Genomic DNA, 24,000 nt, shown 5'->3' with positions numbered 1-24,000 from the left:
TTATCATGTTATTTTTTTTATTTAGGCTTCATTTCCGATTTTTTTTATTCATAAGATTAGTTGTCGGGGGATTAATATAGGCTACACCTGAAAATGACTTATTAATTCGGATTCATTTCAAGATTTTGTTCGGCTCTTCATTTGAAGACATTTCCAATCAAGTTCGCTCTCATAGAAATGAAGGACTTTATTCGGTTTTATCCTGTATCTCCTTGAAAGAGTATAATTGAGACGACGATAAGATGAATTGACTTTTGAATAGTTGATATATTTATGCATTTCTTGCCTTAATGTTTGTCAACAAAACATTTACAAAATGGTTTCTGTGGTTCGTTGAAATCATAAGAAACCATTATATTCTCTCTCTCTCTCTCTCTCTCATGTGTATGCATTTATATGTGCCTCTCTCTCTCTCTCTCTTGTGTGTGCATGCGTATGCGTATGCATTTATATGTGCATTGTATGTATAAAAATATGCATATATAGTCATATCTGGATATTTTCTCTTCCTCCTAACGTAACTTTCAAAAGCAAAGCAAGATTTTCATTTTCTAAAGACTCGGCTTTCCATTTCGATCAAGAGCTTCCATCAGACCGGCACTTCTCAATAAATGTAAATTGAACTGCGGGCGGAACAACCGCGTGCACGCATGTTCACGACTTTAATGTTGTCGGGTTTGATTTCGGAAAACGTTCATATCAGGAGACTAAATCAAACGCGTCCGCCGTTACTTACGATTTGGCCATTACCTGCTCAAACGTCACGCCGCCAAAGGGAGTTCTTGGTCCGGGTTTCATCCGATGGTGATTGCTAATGCTGATGCTTCTGCTTCTCTCTCTCTCTTTCTCTCTCTCTCTCTCTCTCTCATATATAATAAACATATATATATTATAATCTATATATATATATATATATATATATATAATATATATATATATATATATATATATATATATATATATATATATATATATATAGTGAAAATTGAAAACTTGATTTTTATATTTGTATAACTTTTTAAACTTTTAATTTATATTCCGAGGTTGTGACTTTAACTTTTGTTTTGTCTTTCTTTAGCTTGGAAATGGGACTTTTATGTCTTGAAACGGCGCGACTACAACAAAAGTACATATATTGGAAATAAAGGATTATCCTTCACCTGGCACCAGCAGATATATATATGTGTGTGTGTGCGTGTACACATATATTTATATATATATATATATATATATATATATATATATATATATATATATATATATATATAAAATATATATACACATAAACACGTATGCATATCACATATAGACAGACAGAGAGCTAGGCTAATTGTGTCACGATCCTCCACTCACAAGTAAAAGAGCTATGGTTTGATACTCGGAACAATCAGAGCACTTTTGCTAAGTTCCGGTAAACCCCATTGCCTCTCTGTTGACCTAAGCATTGGACTATGTACCGGGTAGTTGGTCGACTCAATGTGGGTAGTGCATAAGGTTTGGAGATAGTAAACTCATTACTAAGTACTTACTGAGAACTGGAAGCAACCCTTTTCTGGGGAATGGTATACAGATGACTATATAATTAAAAGCACACACACACACACACACACATATATATATATACATATATATATAATATATATATATGTATATATATATAAATATATATCCATATATATACATATTAGTATGTCCGTGTTTCTCTCTAAAAGCGTTCTAATATTTCCCTTCCCAAACTGTTCCACATCACGTTCTCTCACATTTGCTTTCAGTTTTAGCGCCTTTGCAACCATTATTTTGATGAATTTCTTGTGCGGCCTATCCGTCTTACTTATTCCCTCCCCCTCCCACCTTCTGGAAAGAAATTGTAGTCAAATGGTATCACGATAATTTCCTTAACCTCTCTTGATAGGCTTAGCGCTTCCGTGAGGTTAAAATGTCAGTTCAGTGCGTCGGGATTTTTGTGGCTGCTGGGAATTGTCAAATAGTATTTGAGAAGTATTTATTTGAGAAGTATTTTGATCTTTTCCTGTGTATTATTATTATTATTATTATTATTATTATTATTATTATTATTTATTATTATTATTATTATTATTCAGAAGATGAACTGTATTCATATGGAACAGTCCCACAGGGTCCGTAAGCATGAAATTCAAGCGTCCAATAAATATGTTCATTAGAAAGAAGGAACAGAAGGTAATGAGAAATACAGAAAGAAGAGATCGCTTATTTAAAGCAAAAATAAATTAACAGATTACTGAATAAATAGGAAAAAATTGTAAATTAATTTTTAAAATGCAATAAAAAAAGTATTAATGCACTGTAACTACCCCTGAACTTCTGAAGTTGCAGTTGCAGGACATTCTCAGGGAGGCTGTTCCACAGTCCAATGGCTTGAGAAACAAAGGACCTCAGTAATACTCCAGTCGTTTACAGCGCAATTTCTATTTTATTATCAAGGGTTTTGTCTATGGTAACTTCTTGCGCACACTATTAGATCATTAATCAGTTTTGAAGTAAATGGATAGGGTTGTGTTACATGTGTCAATGGGCCATAGAAGGAAATATGGGGAAAAATGGTCAGGAATTAGGTTTCTCTTGGAAAGCAGTGGTCTTGAATATTCTGTTTATATACAGTAAAGGCGGATTCTTTGAGAATATAAATATATATATATATATATATATATATATATATGTATATATATATATATATATATAGATAGATAGATAGGGTACGTTTGTTGTTATAAGATTACTGGAAGAGGGAATTGAATAGTAAGGGGTGGGACAAGGATATAATATGCGTGATTAATACAGAAAAAAAAATTATTCGGGTGCAATTATACGCATATAACAGGTTGAGAAAAAAATTAACAACAGATGTGTAGCAAGGAAATATACTGGTACCCTAGTGAAGCGGTTTCAAAAGGATTATATGACTGAAAGAGCGACAAACCTATAGTACGTAAGTGAGTGTTAGTTATTTTATATGAATGACAAAAAAGGTTGGAAGCTATTGATTAGATTACTTATGTACGAGGTACTAGTGTATGAACGAAGAATTGGTAAAGAGATTTATTCAGATTCAAAGGTTGATTGATTGATTTATCGCAATGGCTATGATTATCAACACTTAGCATTCCAAGATGGTGTGATCATATGGAATGATTGGAATGGAGCGCGTTTAAAATGCGCAATTCCAAGGTTGAAAGAATTTTTTTTTAGTTGCAAGCGTCTTAATACCTTGATCTCGTAACATTTTGTCATGGATTACTTATTTCGCAAGCAAATACTCACTTTCTTGTCTTAAACTTTCGTCTGTCTGTCGTAAGTATGCAAGTATGTCTCTTAGTGAGTCTCCCTCTAGTACATAAATTTGCTGTCACGCCATTAATGGAACAGATTTACCCTTTTCTACGGCAGAGTAGGTGATTTGTCAATAATGATTTAGTGTGCAATGAATAAGTCATCCAGGAATTGTTGGTGCTTCAGTGGTAAGCCTTTCTAGCTTATTTACAAAATGGCCTTTTGCTTCATTGAAGTAAATTGACCAAAAATAGTTGAACCTACCTGTAGAATGTATATCACAAAATATTCGATTAGAATTTATGTAAATTTTTCTGTAAAATACCTATAGGAATAAGTAAATAAATAGATGCACTCGGAATTCAGTTATAGCAAGTATATTTAAGTGCTCACCTAACTTACGTATATTTAATTATGTTCATAATATGAAGCTTCTTTTCTGAGCAGGTTACAAAATGAAAAATGGAAAAAGATTAAGCACATGAAATATTAAATGACAAAATATAACGGAAAGTTTAATTTTCTTTTCATCATCGCTGTCACTCGACTCTGGGTCTACAATTTCAAAACGAACAGCGGTCTCAGGTGACATGAGAAACGAAGTGTCAGGTCCGTTTTTATTCAGCATTCAGTACCATAAGCTGTTTCAGGTTACCCAGGTGTTTTGTAATAGGTGCGCTGCATTTAGTAGACAGGATATCCGAAATGGTTTTACTTGCTCACTTTTTCTCTTGTCTTTTTCGTTTTTTGACCAGGTTTGCGTCGAAGTGTGTTAAACTTGACAATGATTTAAGAAAATACTGCTCACTCTCTCTCTTTATCTGTTTTTTTCTTTTTCTTCTTTGTCTTTCAACCTTTTGTTCGGCGTCGAAATGCATTAAATTTGGTAAATATTTAATAAATAATTGCTTACTTTTTCTTTCTATTGTTTTTTGTTTTTCTTTACCTTTCGGTTAGCGTTAAAATGTGTTAAAATTGATAACGATGTAAGATATTATTGTTCAGTTTTCCCTTCTCTATCTTTTTACCTTTCGTTAAGCTTCGAAATGTGTTGATTGCTTACTTTTGCTTTATAAGTTTTTTTTTCCAGCCTCGAAATGTGCGAAACTTAACAATATATATATATATATATATATTATATATATATATATATATATATATATATATATATATATATATGCCACACAAATAAAAGACAAAGAAAATCGAAGTCTGCTAGAAATGACAAAACAGTCACCAACGTATTCACTATCACGAAGTAACAAAATAAATGTTAAAAAATGCAACCAGATATATAAATGTAAACAATTGCTTTCCCAATACATCCCCATTTAGTTCTCAAACAAATGAACAACAATAATAATTTCTTAAATCATAGCCAAAATTTAACATATTTCGGTCGAGAATAAAAATAAAAAGAATAAAAATAAAAAAGTAAAAAACAATTTCTTAAGTTATTGTTAAGTTTCGCACATTTCGAGGCTGGAAAAAAAACTTATATATATATATATATAATATATATATATATATATATATATATATATATATATATATATATATATTATTATATTATATAATATATACATATATAAATGCTAAAAGTTTAAAAAAATTCGATACCTAAAATGTGTAATAGTAATGATAGTCGAAAATCTTTCATAATATATTTTTAATTGTTGAAATATGCGCGAATTGAGTGCAGAACTGTATTTTTTCAATATTAGATAACTTGTTTAATGAAATAGTTAGTGGAACTACTGTTAGGATGATATCACTACCCTGTCACACAAGCAAAATTACGATCTCAAATCGGATTTATATTTAGCCTTTAACTGTCACCTGAAAACACGATTTGATGTCGTAGTAAACTTTTGACCTTGCAATTACCAGCGTAAGCATCACCCGTTATAAGCAAAAATTATAATTGAGTAAGAGAAATAAATAAGAAAATTACAAATGACAAATTTCTGAAATATAATTAAAACTAGCAAACAATAATAAATTACATTCATAAGAAATAAGTTATTTTTATCAAAAGAATGAAAATTAGGGGGTTTTGTTTTACATCAAGCGTAACGCAGATTTAAGTTCTCCATTCAGTCATTTCTTGAAACAGTTGTTTGCATTTAATCTAATATACAGCAGTTAATTTTTTACCGTAATGCAAAGCTTTCATTTTAATACATTATTCAGCAATAAGAATAGTTTTTTTTTTTTTTTTTTTTTTTTTTTTTTTTTTTTTTTTTTTTTTTTTGGGGGGGGGGGTTCGGGGGCGGGGCATGAGTTACTTTTGATGTTCTGAATTTGAAAGGGGAAGGGATTTATTTCCACTTGCATCTCGTAGATATGCTTCCATATGGTAAGCTATAGGGAAGCGTCCTAAGCATAAACCTGGTTATTTTAATGATTTTTCACATTATATGATGATATTTCCATCCACCAATAACACTTTTTCTTTACCATTCGTCCGTTTGCAATCAGATATAAGTAGTAGGTGTCTGTTTTACTCATTGTTTTGACACATGATCTTTTTACTTTTCATATAATTTTTATTTGTGCATGAGCTTATTTCTTTGGGGGTATATATAAATATATGTCTATTATTACCGATCACTATATTTTTCGTCAGAGTATTTATGTGTTCATTTTTCATAGATTCGGCTGGATAGTTGTCAGCCACTTATGACAACATATAATGTGTAACGTATTTCACATTTATGACAGATGTGGCCATTTTCTTAAATTTGATTCGATCAGAAAATTGGAAAATGTTCGCAAGATTTTGTGGGAAGGTATTTTTGGCTTGCAACCTTACCTTTTTGAAATTAATTTATGTATAAATTGTATAGTGAAACATTTTAGATTCATTACCCCGCCAAGGAAAAACCAGATGTCTGAAAATAAATAAATGAATACTGTCTGTAGCTGCGAATAAGAAAAATTCGGTGTTTTAATTTTTCATTTCCTGGCAGGGTGTATAGAAATCATTCGTCATAAAAACGAAGAATTTCTGTAAAAACATAGTACATACCAACCATATATGTATATATATATATATATATATATATATATATATATATATATATATATATATATATAAACATACATGCACATATGTGTGTGAGCGTGTGGTTGTGCATTATATAACTATATATATAATATATATATATATATATATATATATATATATATATATATATATATGCCAGTGCATGTCTTGACTGCATGCGTATGTATGCCCGAGTATGTTTATGCAAGTATAAATTAGGCATGTATTATAATTGGCTGATCGATTTTTACCCACATCAGGGCCCCTGTCGGATGCATCTACGTGTCTCTTGGCAAAGCATAAAACTTACTTTGATATACAGACCAACTATTGCTATCAACCGAGGCATTCCACCGGTTCCTAATGTTAGTTAATTTGGCGAAGTTGTCTCGCGTCGCCCAGGGAGAGATGAGATGGATTCGCGACACTCTTGAGGGACGGTGGTAATGGAAAAGTGGTTTGCTCTTCCAGGAAAACTTCACGAGGAAGAGCCGTTTCCAGATACATTTCATCTCCGAGACAATATTCTTTCGTCGCATGATGGATTGCTCTTTTCGACTTAATTGGTCCCCTCCCTTCCCCCCACCCCCTGTGAGCGCTCTGTTGGAGCTCAGTCCATTTCCCGTCCCTAGGATCCTTTGTTAAGGGCGAGGAAGAGTGTGAGAAGGTGTCCTTTGAATGAGGGGTTTGTTTACGTAAAGTTAACCTTGGTCAGATATTTCTTTGTTCCCTCAAAACAAAGGGAAAGTTGTGTTTGTTGTAAGTCTTTGCACGCGCCAGATATTAGTTGGTTGAATCGCACGGAAGGCCCGGGGGCACGTTTGGCATTGGCTAGTCAATGACATATATATATATATATATATATATATATATATATATATATATATATATATATATATATATATATATCTAATAAAAGGAGCCCATAAAAACACCAAAATATACAGAGAATAGCACTATATTTCAGAGACTCCTGTCTCCCTCTTCAAGTAGATGAATGAGAAAAGTGTACAGACACAACGACAGAATACAAATTTACCATATACAGAAAACCAACGTTCTCACTTTCATACATTCACTACTTTAGCTATCACGACATTGCTATCAAGATAGGTGTAGCCAGCAACCTCTTCTTTAGAGCCTTATGAATTTGTTCCCCAGATTTCCTGGAAAAAGAATTTGAACTAGTTCGCAAGCAACTTTCGTCTTTAAAGTATCCTGACCATATAATAGAGAAAGCAATTCACAAAGCAAACGTAGTTTTCTACCGACCCCCTAAAGACAAGACCAGAGATACACCCAACAATAAAATAAAAATTCCCCTCCTGTACAAGATTAAGAAGGTGACTCAGACTCTCGGTAAATCTAACCCTTTTGCATTTACTTACCCAAACACCTTAGCCAAATCCCTGATTAACGTCCAACAAAAGACATCTCCCTAGGACACTGGGGTTTACCAAATTCCATGCCAAGACTGTGACCAATCTTACGTCGGATTTACAGGTAAATCACCTCCCCAGAGATTAATACAACACAAACGGTCAGTTAGGTATGGCCAACAGAACTCGGCTATTTTCAACCATACAAATGAACATAACCATAGAATAAACTGGAATTTGTCACGTGTAATTTATAGCAGCAACTGCCGGTACAAGAGTCAAATGATGGAATCGGCCTTAATAAAAGAGAGGCAGGTAATGAACATCTCAAAAGGAGTGTGGATATCAGATACGATCGACAAGGTTTTCATTCAACCAACGCTTAAGAAGATTAAAGGAAGATTATCAGCGGGGGTGACCTAAATGGCTTGCCAGTGGATGGACCTCTTGGTATAAATACCACCTTTTCTGTAAACTTTTCTCATTCATCTACCTGAAGAGGGAGACAACAGTCTCTGAAATATGGTACTATTCTCTGTATATTTTGGTGTTTTTATGGGCTCCTTTTATTAGATGGAATTCTGTTGTCACAGAACATTTTTACCAGTCATATATATATATATATATATATATATATGTGTGTGTGTGTTTGTATATATATATATATATATATATATATATATATATATATATATATATATATATATATATATATATATATAGTACATATTAAAATCTTTTGTACTCTGCTTTTTCAATTTCCTCTAACCACGAGTTGTACGAACAATTTCATCCTGCCTGATGAAACCTACGGAAAACTGGTGTCGCATTTCAATTACTTTTTCGCGATTTTTTTTTTTCCTCTTAGTATTCCTGTTACCGGTGGTAATACATCCCTGCATATTTGCGTTGCAGTGTTGCAGGGTGAAAAGGAGGCGTTGAAATGACGGTGAATGCAGTGATCTCAACAGTAATGTCAATACTGGTGGTGATTATTTTATTGACGAAACCTCGCGGCTACTTTAGCGCACCTGCGCTGGACTTGGACTCACGTTGCCATTCCGGTATTTTTCTTTCCGTAGCGTTCCCTGTTCAACATGGTTCCCATTATAAATTTTGTAATTTATTATTATTAGTATTATTATGCACTGAGATGTGGTGCCAAGGATTCATGCGTAGCCACCATTTCGGTTTATTTTTTTTTATTTTTTTTTTAGTGTTTCCTGTTCAATGTTCCCCTTATAATTTCTTTTTTATTTTTATTATTATATTATTATGATTATTATTATTATTATTATTATTATTATTATTATTATTATATTTTGGATAGAGAAGTGGTTAGAACGAATTATGCAATGTTTAATTGATAGGTAAAACTAAGCTTATATTCTATAAGATCTCTCTCTCTCTCTCTCTCTCTCTCTCTCTCTCTCTCTCTCTTATACATACGACTTCGAATACATATACTAGTCTATCCATGCAATGTGTTGGTCAATAAGTGAAGCTAAACTTACCTAATTTGGTTACAATTCGTAACAGTCCTCTCTCTCTCTCTCTCTCTCTCTCTCTCTCTCTCTCTCTCTCTCTCTCTCTCTCTCATACATAAGCGCTCGGGGTACATGTAAATCTATTCACGAACTATTTGCTTGCAGGCACGTGCCTGTCAGAGTAGTTAACGCTCACAAAGTCTTCATACAGCTTGCCACATGGACTGCCTGCGTACACACGCAGATCACTATAATAATAATTGAACCTCGAGCACTTTATATACAAAATACAGATGACAGTCTATTTATAAATTTCATAACAAAATACAGACGACAATCTGATCGTTAATTTATGCGCATATAAAACCAATGAAGGTCTCAGACGTGTAAAACCATTAATGATTATGAAAATTGTACAAATGTTATTTTCAAAATCCTCGTCACTTTGGTTAGCATTTTCGTTATCACTATTTAGGAGGAAGGCCCTCTCTTAATGCAGTATCAATAAACATATGAAGCTGCTAATGCTTCATGAAATAACTGCAGTTTATTTCTATTTTCATTAGAATTTCTCGACATGTATGAGTATATATCGATATAGTGTTTCGCGTCGAGACACTACATGTGATCACAGAAAAATGGATGCCAAGGTTAAGACTGTTGGAGCTTATAAACAAATGTTCTGTCTTAGAGTGCAGGTACCTGTGTGCTTCACGCATTCCGACTTTCGACTTTTTCAAGTTACTTAAGCCCTTATTGGCCAGTTTTGTCCTGGAATATTTGACGGAGAGTCAGGTGTTGCTATTAGTTGGGGGGGTACAGGCAAGACTGCTCCAAATTCCGTATTATTACAAAAGAATTCAGACTTACAATACCCGTTGAGGACTTCAGACACAGACTTCCATAGATTATAAAGAAAATGGGAGAAAAAGGAAAAAAAACCCGAGAGCGTTTACCTCCGCCATATTTTTCATTGACCAGACATGGTTACTTATCGAGGTCCATTAGAAATCTTACTGGATAAGAGAAGATAGACTCTAGTCAGACTTTCTTTGTAGAAGTAACTTAATTTTTATTTACCGAATTCTGTAGTAATGTTTTGGTGGGTTTTGGTCTCTTCATCATGGAGCACTTGAAACAAGGGTAGGCATTCCACACCTTTAAAGGTCCCTTCTCCCTATAAGTTACTTTCTTGTGTCTCCCAAAATATAATTATTTGCTGTCAATATCAGCGCCTAACAATCAGGGCATAAATTTACTTATTTTGTCAACATACAGACCAATACATAACCTTATCGTTATTATTATTATTATTATTATTATTTTTTTTTTTTTTTTTTTTTTTTTTTTTTTTTTTTTTTTTTTTTTTTTTTTTTTCGCTCTATCACAGTCCTCCAATTCGACTGGGTGGTATTTATAGTGTGGGGTTCCGGGTTGCATCGTGCCTCCTTAGGAGTCCATCACTTTTCTTGCTATGTGCACCGTCTCTAGGATCACACTCTTCTGCATGAGTCCTGGAGCTACCTCAGCGTCTAGTTTTTCTAGATTCCTTTTCAGGGATCTTGGGATTGTGCCTAGTGCTCCTATGATTATGGGTACGATTTCCACTGGCATATCCCATATCCTTCTTATTTCTATTTTCAGATCTTGATGCTTATCCATTTTTTCCCTCTCTTTCTCTTCAACTCTGGTGTCCCATGGTATTGCGACATCAATGAGTGATACTTTCTTCTTGACTTTGTCAATCAACGTCACGTCTGGTCTATTTGCACGTATCACCCTATCCGTTCTGATACCATAGTCCCAGAGGCAAGGTGGCTGATGTTTCTTGCACAGGCTCCAGTGGAGGGCTTTTGCCACTGAGTCATGCCTCTTTTTGTACTGGTTCTGTGCAAGTGCCGGACATTCGCTTGCTATGTGGTTTATGGTTTCATTTTTCGTATTGCACTTCCTACATATGGGAGAGATGTTATTTCCGTCTATCGTTCTTTGAACATATCTGGTTCTTAGGGTCTGATCTTGTGCCGCTGTTGTCATTCCTTCAGTTTCCTTCTTTAGCTCTCCCCTCTGTAGCCATTGCCATGTGTCATCACTGGCTAGTTCTTTAGTCTGTCTCATGTATTGTCCGTGCATTGGTTTGTTGTGCCAGTCCTCTGTTCTGTCTGTCATTCTCCTGTCTCTGTATATTTGTGGGTCTTCGTCTACTTTTATTAGTCCTTCTTCCCATGCACTCTTTAGCCACTCGTCTTCACTGGTTTTCAAATATTGCCCCAGTGCTCTGTTCTCGATGTTGGACGCAGTCCTCTATACTTAGTAGTCTCTCCCTCCTTCCTTTCGTGTTATGTATAGTCTGTCCGTATTTGCTCTTGGGTGTAGTGCTTTGTGTATTGTCATATGTTTCCTGGTTTTCTGATCTATGCTGCGGAGTTCTGTCTTCGTCCATTCCACTATTCCTGCGCTGTATCTGATTACTGGCACTGCCCATGTGTTTATGGCTTTTATCATATTTCCGGCGTTGAGTTTTGACTTGAGTATCGCCTTGAGCCTCTGCATATATTCTTTCCTGATCATGTCCTTCATCTCTTGGTGTTTTATATCCCCTATTTCCATTATTCCCAGGTATTTGTATCCCGTCTCATCTATGTGTTTGATGTTGCTCCCATCTGGTAGCTTTATCCCTGCCTTTTTGTATGTTGACTAAGGCGCGTGTTTCTATTCCAAACTCCATCCTGATATCCCCAGATACAATCCTTACAGTCTGGATTAGGGTATCTATTTCCTTGATGCTCTTACCATACAGCTTGATGTCGTCCATGAACATCAGATGGTTGATTTTGTTGCCTCTTTTCTTGAGTTGGTACCCGGCATCCATCTTCTGTAGTACTTTTGTCATGGGAATCATGGCTACTACGAAGAGTAGTGGGGACAGTGAGTCGCCCTGGAAGATCCCTCTCCTGATATTAACCTCTGCTAGTCTTATTCCAGAGCTTGTAAGTATTGTATTCCAGTTGCGCATTGTATTTTTGAGGAAGCCGATGGTGTTTTCCTCTGCCCCATATATTTTCAGGCATTCTATTAGCCATGTGTGTGGTATCATGTCGAAGGCTTTGTTATAGTCTATCCATGCCATGTTTAGGTTGGTTTTCCTTCTTCTACTGTTCTTCATTACCATTTTGTCTATCAGGAGCTGGTCTTTTGTACCCCTACACTTCCTTCTGCAGCCTTTCTGTTGGTGGGGGATGGTGTTTGTCTCCTCTAGGTAGTTGTATAGCCTTTCACTGATGATACCTATTAGTAACTTCCACATTATTGGTAGGCAGGTGATAGGCCTGTAGTTACTGGCTATATTTCCCTTACTCTTGTCTTTTTGTACTAAGGATGTTCTTCCTGTGGTCATCCATTTGGGTGCATGGTGATTTGAGATACAATGTTGGAGTTGTTCTGCTATTCGTGGGTGTAGGACATTGAAGTTTTTGAGCCAGTATCCATGGTCTTCATCGGGACCTGGGGCTTTCCAGTTTGGCATTTTCTTTAGTTGGTGTCTGACTGTGTCTGTCGTGATCGCTGTGAATCTTTGTTTTATTCTCCCTGTTTCTTCTTCCTTGACTTCCTGGAGCCATGTTGCATGTTTGTTGTGTGATACCGGATTGCTCCATATGTTTTCCCAGAGTCTCTTACTTGGTTCGGCTTCAGGAATTTCTTGGTGGTTGTCTTCCCCTCTTAGTTGGCTGTATAGTCTTTTCTGGTTGGTTCCGAATTATTATTATTATTATTATTATTATTATTATTATTATTATTATTATTATTCAGAAGATGGGCCCTGTTTATTGACTTGCTTTTCATGGTTCCAGAGAATATGGTATTAATTTGAAAGAAGCAACAGAATGTAACAGGATATACAGAAAAAAGAGATCAGTTATTAGAAACGAAAAATGAATTTTAAAAATTTACATGATGCTGAAGCTATGTCAAAATTATTATTATTACTACAGTTACTAATGCTTTGGAATGCGGTTCAAATCCTACATAACCTAACGCTGTTGTAAACAACCACACACACGTTTTATTGTGAGCGATCGTGATTCCAATACTAAACAGTATTGATTTAGGAATATTAGCTTATCCTTTTTGGAGTCATGACGATTGTGATGTGCGTGGATATTGATAGTGATGACCGAGCTCATCACCATTACCCAGTTGATAAAGGACACACAACAAGCTCCATCATGCTTTTGACCAACACACACACTCACACACACACACACACGCGCGAAGAAATTCCTATCCGACGGAATTATTGACTGAGAGCGATTGGAATATGCAAATGACGAAAGCATTTTTTCATTTTTCATAGGCTTTTGATTATGATATTGAATGGCGAGTCGGAGGCTCTCGGGCGATAACTGTTTTTCCTGTTAATTAATCCTTTATCAGGCCTGTGTTTGTCGCATTTATATGTTAATGAGAGGAAGTCCCTCTTCGCCTGCCCCCACTCCCCACCTCCTCCTCCTCCTCCTCCTCCTACTTCTTCCCCCGGCACCTAGCGCATATAGATCCATTGTCTGTGTTTTCATTAAATTTGGTCAGTGCCAGGGAGGAAGGTTTATTCTCCGTCTCATATTGATGTTCGTGTTTTGATTTGATTTTCGCGCTTCGATTTGGGCGATGGACGTCCGGCCTTATCAGATAATTTCGATATTCATTATGGGTTAATCATAATAGGATATATATATATAGATATATATATATATATATCTATATATATTATATATATATATGTGTGTGTGTGTGTGTGTATGTATGTATGTAGTATGTATGTTATGTAGATGATATGGATGACCTGAGGACTGACGACATCTTGAGCCATCCCTTTAAGGGAAAAATGCGTTAAGGATTATACATACATACATACATATATACATATATATATATATATATATATATATATATATATATATATATATATATATATATATATAAGCACCCGTAGTTTATATATAACGATGACGATCCCGAATGAGAGAGAGGAATTAGGAAATGAGCATATGCATTTATGCCTATGAAGTCAGTTCAGTTGTATTGCTAGAATCTCGATGCCGTATCGTTATATATATATATATATATATATATATATATATATATATATATATATATATATATGTGTGTGTGTGTGTGTGTGTGTGTGTGTGTATGTATGTATGTATGTATATACTGAATTATTTCAACTATTTTCTAACAGGGTGCCTTTGGTTCAAGTCTCTCTCTCTCTCTCTCTCTCTCTCTCTCTCTCTCTCTCTCTCTCTCTCTCTCTCTCAGGTAATTAATCGGGTAAGGCATAGCGTATGGGTAGAGTGACCTCTATCGTTTAGAGTGGTCAACTCATCCCGCTTATAAACAGCACTGATTTTCATCAATTTATGAATTTGTGGCGGATTTTCTATGATCTTAAGTTTTTCACTCTTTGGAAACTACGACCAATGAGGTGATCTTCAATATTCCGTTTACGTACGAAGGACTCCCAAACCGACAGAGGAAATCAAGAGTCCTTCTCGATATATCAGACCCAGTTGTTTACCTTAACCGTTGCCCCGGTGAGATATATTGGAGAGCCTTTTAAGTGGTCAGTGATGGGAATTTCGGTTGAAGGAAATATTGACCTTTTTTCCCCCCTTTTCTTTCCTTGTCGAGAGTTTTCTTTCAGGGACAAATGGGAGGAAATATGTATGCCTACGAAATATAATAATAAAAGAGTTTTTAGTAAATAATTAAGGAAAGAAAGGAATCCATAAGTTCATAAACACACAGGTAATGAAATAGATTTATAGATAAGAATGACTATTTATTCAAAGTAAGTGACTTCATCGTGGTATTCCAGCAGTATTTTCCCAGATATTTCTTCTAAGAGAAGTAATGCTTTCTTTCTGTTAGTATCTTTCACATGGTCCTTGCTAGACATGGAATCACGCAAGTGATATTCTCACTTTTCATTTGTAATTTCGGAATCAAAGCTACACTTGTCATAGTTGATCATAAGTTTTATATTTAGTAGCGCTGCATTATTTTGTCCCTCTAGCAACTGCCATTCTACGGGATGATTGCCTAAGCTGGAAGGATCTGAATCAAGATTTTGAAAGATCAAAGGTAACTGTTCCATGGAATTGTTCTCTTATCCCAGAAAATCACAAACAAATGTTTTTGTCAGATTTTATTAATCAGTTCTCCTACTGTGGTCTCCACATTTCCATTCACAGATTCTGCTTCTTGGATGATATTCTATTTGGGAGTCGTAGTCCCCAAACGCCGCCCCCCGACTTAAATAAAAATAAAAAAAACTTTGTGTGTGCAAGATTGGAAATTAGTCCCTATTATACTTTGCGTTCGAGGTATATTAGTGTGTTGTGAATCTGTTGCTGATTTTATGAGGGGTGAGATTCATTTTCATGCCTTCGGTACATATTTTTAGACCATAAGGATTTATAATTAACCCCAAATTTTCATTTTAGAATCATCCACTTTATAACTTCACTAGTACTTGTTTACCATAACATTCTAATTTTCTAATCATGATGATGAGAGCTGCTATATTTCACGCCACTCCATTTCTCACTGAATATCTTTTTGTGATTTCATGCTAAGGTACTGGATGACCTTCTTGGCCCCAGTGCTTGAACTTTTCGGGCCTTACTCCTCATTCTTTTTTCCCACCCAGGTACTCCATTACCCTATATATCAGCGTACTATGATTTTCAGCAAGAAGAAATTACCTTGAATTTATAACCATGCTTCGTAACTCGTGTGTAATTGATTAGTTGGCCTGTATCATTTCGTTCCTTCTGAAAGTCTGTGTTTCTCTTGTGTCGTTTTGGACCTGAAAATAAGACTCTCTCTCTCTCTCTCTCTCTCTCTCTCTCTCTCTCTCTCTCTCTCTCTCTCTCTCTCTCTCTCTCTCTCTCTCTCTCTCTCTCTCCATCTGGATTCAGAGAGCAATGCTCAGTATGTGTCGAAAGAAAAGGAAAAGGAGAAAACACGACCAGTGCCTGATCATGATGACACTCAGTCACAAGTATATTAAAATCACGGTGATATTAAGATTACGGAGATCACAAGAAAAAATCGCGTTTGTCACCAAGATAGAGCAGGGTTTATAACATTAATTGAAGCAGTGCTTTTTATATATAGCTGAATTCCCTGTGAAAATTTTGCCTACCTACGCAGTCACATATGATAAGGGATAATTAAGGCAGTACATCATAGCACATCCGAGATGATCATTCTTTAACAAAGATAACTTAAGGTGAACTTTACTAAAACTTCTAGCGAAGTAAGTGTCAAAGGACCGGATTATTACTTTACTCGACATTCCCACTTCAGTGTAAACTGCCTTGTCGACGCAGTGTTCCTTTATGTCAGTACACACACACGCGCGCACACAAATACACACACACACACAAAGAAAGAAATACAATTCCTGTACAGTATTCACGGTGACGAAAATGTAACACGGATGTCTTACAACAGAGTCCTCGGCCCAGTATTCACTTGGTAGCTTCGCGTACAAGGGCCGTTCCCTGAGTTCAAAAAATTAAACTGGTAGACTTCACACTTTCTAAGGAAAAAAAGTAAAACAATATTGCGCATAAAAAAAACCTACGTTGTGCACAGTGGCAGATCACAGGAGAAACAAAAAACTTGGATATGATGAATATCAAAATTAACCAATTTTGTATTTTGACAAAAACTGGAATTGATAGAAGTTGATGAAGTTTTCACCAAACGCACTTTACGATAAAAGTAATATTACATCAGCACTATTGATAATTAAAAATGAAACAGTTTCTTGCAAATACAGACATGGATATGTCCTTTTATATTGACATCGAGCTAAAAATCAATCTGTTGAAAGACAATACCACAGAAATCGCAAAGGAGTTTAGAACCTAAGCACGTCCGCAATGCTTATGTAGTCACCTTGGGAAGACCTCAGTAAAAGTACGTAGGATGCATCATTTATTTTTACGTATGCCTCCTGAGTCCTGTGATGGCCTCAGTGGCATGGTCGGTATGGTGTTGGCGTACCGCCTCGGTGGTCGCGAGTTCGATTCTCGGGCATTCCATTGAGGCGTGAGAGATGTGTATTTCTGGTGATAAAAGTTCACTCTCGGCGTGGTTCGGAAGTCACTTAAATCCGTTGGTCCCGTTGCTGAAGAACCACTGGCTCCGTGCAACGTGAAAACGCCATACAACCCTGAATCCTGAGTTCCATCCCAACGTGAAATAGAAATTTATTTCGTAATATCTCACAAAACAATGTGTTGGTTTCCACATTTAAGTTAATATTCACTAACGTGGGTTAATTCAAATTTAACTTTATCACTGCTCAGGTAACTTCTCTGATACTGTATATGTTTATATTCCATCTTGCACTTATTCCTTCAGTGGAGTGGTTGACAGCGCCCTTGTCTCTCTTACGAAAAGTCCTGGCTTCCATCCCGACGGGAAGTAGGAATATATTACAATACGAGTTACTGTAGTCTTTGGCATGTTATATAAAACTATCGATACCTTCACTTGTTGCGATACATGAATTAACGCATTTAGATAGTCGTTTCCCATCGTCGTCATAAAAAAAAAAAAAAAAAAAAAAAAAAAAAAAAAAAAAGTTGGGTGACTACGCTTACACACGCCGAATATTAGAGTGACCGAAAGGATTCGTGTACAGCCAGGGGTTTTTAGATCAAATGCCTCTTGGCCTTTTAATAAGGAGTTTCCAGGCCGTGCTAGCTATGGATTATGCTCGTGCAAAGATCCTTACGTCGTATATCATGAAGTTGAGACAAATGGTAGAGTAACATTCTCCTCGCTCGTCCATGTATTCGTGTGGTAGCGAGTTGAGTTTGTCTTCTGATTGTGCTACCTTTTGATTCAGTGTTTATATATTAACGTACATACACACACATACAAGTATGTGTATATGTATGCATACATAGAATTGTGTGTGAGTAGGGATTATTGATCATGGTGTGTTCACACCTCATTATGCTGTACCAACATGCACCTTTTCATGCACTTCTTTCACTTCTGTTCATCAACGCGATAGCCCTCTTGCCCCTTCACTCCAGAGAGAGAGAGAGAGAGAGAGAGAGAGAGAGAGAGCATATATTATGTGTTGAGACATTTCAAGAGTCTATCCTTTCTGTAGTTCACGTGTGGTTTTATTATATGAATAGGTCATTTTACACGATGGAATTCAACATTTTAATACTAATCAAGTAAATAACACCGCTTTAGGTCATGTAATCAAGCATTATGATAATCAACTTATTTTTATAATATAGCAGTACGTTTGAATGATATAATGCCTGTACATTATCGCCTGTGTATAGGTAAGAATAAAATTTTCATTAGTGTTTATCTTAGTGTATATTTTACTTTTTTTTTTTTTTTGCTTGCTTGAATGTAGTTTTGCAATAACGATTTCCTGTTTCACGTAATAATAATAATAATAATAATAATAATAATAATAATAATAATAATAATAATAATAATAATAATAAATAATAATAATCATAATTTTATTTTTTATTCTTGCAATTTTAATTTAGGCTTGAGATTTGGGTGGAAGAGTCTCAAGTCGTCCTCTTCACCAAACCGTAATCAATCAAAATCCCCAAGAGTAACTCGGAGTCGTACAATGGATTAATCCATAACAAAATCCCCAAGAGTAACTCGGGGTCGTACAGTGAACTCATCCATAATCAAAATTCCCAAGAGTAACTCCGGGTCGTACAATTGACTAATCCATGTCACAATGGCTAATCCATGTTAGAATGAGTTTTCCATATCGAGGTGCATATTTCTTTCTTTCATTACAAGAAAGGGCGATAAACGTGGTTTATTGTCAATATTTACTGCTTCTTTCTGGGGTGCAGCACAAAAGAAGTGTCCGTACTAAAGAAGTGTCCGTATCACGCCTGCAAAGGTGTCATTTTCCTGTGCAGGAAGAATGTAGTCATTAAGAATAGTCATTTGTGAAGAGATATCGCCGTGCATTATTTAGTTTGTACGTGTCGATTTGCGATTTAATCTTTCTATATTCCGGGTAAAATTTTGTTAAAATCCGGCGAAGTCTGACGAATTGTGCTCCTCTATTCTTTTTGTATTTTTTCGAACTGACTTGATGCCATGGAATAGATTTAGAGCTGATCTCCAAGTGGAGGGGCGGACAGAAAGTCCCATATACTATATAATAATAATTATATATATACTATCTTATAGATTTAAATGACTATATATATATATATATATTCATACTAGTATAATATACATACTAGTTTACATATATAACTATAATAGTATGTATGTATATAACTTCTGGTAATACTAAGAGCTGAATCACCTCCTGTTTGCTCGCTTGCTTCGTGACTAAGTACGTAAAAATACATTTTTGTATTATTATTTGTTGAATTTGTGAATTATTTAACTGTGGTTCTCTATCACTTGTATGTGTGTGTGTGTGTGTGTAGAATTTATTAATTTCAATTTGTTTTTCTATTAGATTTTTGAATTAGGAGTCTCTCTCTCTCTCTCTCTCTCTCTCTCTCTCTCTCTCTCTCTCTCTCTCTCTCTCTCTCTCTTCGGGAGTGCAAAAAGGGTTCTTTGTTTTTAATTCTTACTCTGAATAGATTTGTGAAAAAAAAGATAATTTCATTTCCTGTTCTTCAGATTTTTCCAATTAAAAATCTCTCTCTCTCTCTCTCTCTCTCTCTCTCTTCTCCTCTCTCTCTCTCTCTCTCTCTCTCTGCCTTCGCAAGCTGTGTCGTGAAAAAGTATGTTAAATATTTTATTCTGGAAAAACCTTTAATGTTAGAAACTAATAAATATTATCGCGTGCTTACAGAAGTTGGTATTAAAGTGTGCATTGTTTTAATCAGTTTTTCCCTTTACGGTATTGAAAGAAAGTGTGAAAATGATGAAGAGGAAATATATGTCTGTATGTACACACATAATATATTTGTGTGTGTTTGCGTATTCATAAATCCTCACTGAGACTTATTACAGCATAGTTTGTTAGAAAACTCTTAGTTTGTATGTAAATGATGCATTATGAAAACTCAATATCCTCATTACCTGAAAACTTCGGAATACTCGTCCAAATTTTGCTCGTGCAGTAGTCAACCTATGTAGGCACTGTTTTTTTTTTTTTTTAGACTGTTTAGTATCAATGGCACTTTATGACAGACAGTGTTGTTTTCTATATTTATATTTTTATTTGTATTGTATTCCGTTTTCATAGAATAATAATTATGATAATAATAATAATAATTATTATATTATTATTGTTTTGTTTTAAAGGGTCCACAATAATACAAAGTGTAAAAAGTCTGTGTATAATTTTGAAGACTACAGAAAGCTTTCGAACCCTTCCCTGGGTTCATCTTTTATTTTTATTTTTTTTTATTTTTATTTTTTTTATTTTTTTTTTTTTGGACTGAAGATGAACCCAGGGAAGGGTTCGAAAGCTTTCTGTAAAGTCTTCAAAATTATACACAGACTTTTTACACTTTGTATTATTGTGGACCCTTTAGAACATTATATATACTCTCGTGATAGAGAGTTTTTCCCTCCTAGTATTATTATTATTATTATTATATTATTATTCACATTTAGTGTCCTTTTTCTATATATATTATTTGTATGATATACGATGCCTAGAATAATAATAATAATAATAATAATAATAATAATAATAATAATAATAATAATAATAATAATAATAATAATAATTCCCTTTTAGTGTCCTTTTTCTATATTTTATATTTATTTGTATGATATTAAGATTGCCTAGAATAATGGTAATAATAATAATTAAGATTTAATATTATCTTCTATATTTATGTACGTATTTGTATGACTTTTCGCGTTCTTAGAATAACAATAATGATAATGATAATAATAATAATCAGTCAGTGCTGTGTTCTATATTTATATGTTTATTTGTTTGGTGTTACGCGCACTTAGAATAATAATAATGACAGCAACCATTCAATATCCTTCTACATCTTACAATATCATTCTGTGTTTTATGTCTGTCACATCATTTTTAACAGAAGCATCGTAATTTTACTAATTCAAATTTTTCTCTCTGGATCTCGGTGTTATATTAATTCTCATTTTTTGCGATCTTGATAATCTTAGCGGTGCCGTATTAGATGGTGTCTCTGAAATCCCAAATGAGTTTCTTCCATTTTGGGGATTCCAGATTTCACGTGAAAATGGTCATTGCCCTTATTGACAATGGAGATTCAGCCAGTTACATGACGTCATTATGAGCTTGGTACTAAAAAATTTTTTCCCAAGTCTCAATTACCCATTGAGGTTTTAGACAATTTTAAACGATAATTTAGACAATTTCCAAGAGTTTATAGAATGTTTTTTTCCGTTTTTATCATTTTTCCCTTGTCAGTTGTCCAGTACCATCATCATCATCATCATCATCTTTTTTTTTTTTTTTTTTTTTTTTTTTTTGCTCTATCACAGTCCTCCAATTCGACTGGGTGGTATTTATAGTGTGGGGTTCCGGGTTGCATCCTGCCTCCTTAGGAATCCATCACTTTTCTTACTATGTGCGCCGTTTCTAGGATCACACTCTTCCGCATGAGTCCTGGAGCTACTTCAGCCTCTAGTTTTTCTAGATTCCTTTTCAATGATCTTGGGATCGTGCCTAGTGCTCCTATGATTATGAGTACGATTTCCACTGGCATATCCCATATCCTTCTTATTTCTATTTTCAGATCTTGATACTTATCCATCCTCTCTCTCTCTTCTCAACTCTGGTGTCCCATGGTATTGCGACATCAATGAGTGATACTTTCTTCTTGACTTTGTCAATCAACGTCACGTCTGGTCTATTTGCACGTATCACCCTATATGTTCTGATACCATAGTCCCAGAGGATCTTTGCCTGATCGTTTTCTATCACTCCTTCAGGTTGGTGCTCGTACCACTTATTACTGCAAGGTAGCTGATGTTTCTTGCACAGGCTCCAGTGGAGGGCTTTCGCCACTGAATCATGCCTCTTTTTGTACTGGTTCTGTGCAAATGCCGGGCATTTGCTTGCTATGTGGTTTATGGTTTCATTTTTCGTATTGCACTTCCTAAATATGGGAGAGATGTTATTTCCGTCTATCGTTCTTTGAACATATCTGGTTCTTAGGGCCTGATCTTGTGCCGCTGTTATCATTCTTTCCATTTCCTTCTTGAGCTCTCCCCCTCTGTAGCCATTGCCATGTGTCATCGCTGGCTAGTTCTTTAGTCTGTCTCATGTATTGTCCGTGCATTGGTTTGTTGTGCCAGTCCTCTGTTCTGTTTGTGATTCTACTGTCTCTGTATATTTCTGGGTCTTCGTCTACTTTTATTAGTCCTTCTTCCCATGCACTCTTTAGCCACTCGTCTTCACTGGTTTTCAGATATTGCCCCAGTGCTCTGTTCTCGATGTTGACGCAGTCCTCTATACTTAGTAGTCCTCTCCCTCCTTTCTTTCGTGTTATGTATAGTCTGTCCGTATTTGCTCTTGGGTGTAGTGCTTTGTGTATTGTCATATGTTTCCTGGTTTTCTGATCTATGCTGCGGAGTTCTGCCTTCGTCCATTCGACTATTCCTGCGCTGTATCTGATTACTGGCACTGCCCATGTGTTTATGGCTTTTATCATATTTCCGGCGTTGAGTTTTGACTTGAGTATCGCCTTGAGTCTCTGCATATATTCTTTCCTGATCGTGTCCTTCATCTCTTGGTGTTTTATATCCCCTCCTTCCATTATTCCCAGGTATTTGTATCCCGTCTCATCTATATGTTTGATGTTGCTCCCGTCTGGTAGCTTTATCCCTTCAGTTCTCGTTACTTTGCCTTTTTGTATGTTGACTAAGGCGCATTTTTCTATTCCAAACTCCATCCTGATGTCCCCAGATACAATCCTTACAGTCTGGATTAGGGTATCTATTTCCTTGATGCTCTTACCATACAGCTTGATGTCGTCCATGAACATCTAGATGGTGATTCGTTGCCTTGCCTTTTCTTGAGTTGGTACCCGGCATCCATCTTCTGTAGTACTTTTGTCATGGGAATCATGGCTAGTACGAAGAGTAGTGGGGACAGTGAGTCGCCCTGGAAGATCCCTCTCCTGATATTAACCTCTGCTAGTCTTATTCCAGAGCTTGTAAGTATTGTATTCCAGTTGCGCATTGTATTTGAGGAAGCTGATGGTGTTTTCCTCTGCCCCATATATTTTCAGGCATTCTATTAGCCATGTGTGTGGTATCATGTCGAAGGCTTTCTTATAGTCTATCCATGCCATGCTTAGGTTGGTTTTCCTTCTCCTACTGTTCTTCATTACCATTTTGTCTATCAGGAGCTGGTCTTTTGTGCCCCTACACTTTCTTCTGCAGCCTTTCTGTTGGTGGGGGATGGTGTTTGTCTCCTCTAGGTAATTGTATAGCCTTTATTATTATTATTATTATTATTATTATTATTATTATTATTATTATTATTATTATTATTATTATTATTATTATAGTAAACATTATTGTTGTTGTCATTGTTAGTCTTAGTGTTGTTAGCGTAATATCATTATTAGTAAAATGTTGTTGCTTTCTCACTTTTAGTGTTGTTAGTATTATATCAATGTTTATGATGTATTTGTTATTTGTCATGCAGGTGATGATGTCGTTTTTGTGTAAGGGATAAATGCATGTTTGTAATCAAGCTAAAACGTTCTGGTCA

This window comes from Macrobrachium nipponense, chromosome 29, assembly GCF_015104395.2.
Source record: "Macrobrachium nipponense isolate FS-2020 chromosome 29, ASM1510439v2, whole genome shotgun sequence".
Classification (NCBI taxonomy): domain Eukaryota; kingdom Metazoa; phylum Arthropoda; class Malacostraca; order Decapoda; family Palaemonidae; genus Macrobrachium; species Macrobrachium nipponense.
Note: the sequence above shows the minus strand (reverse complement) of the source record.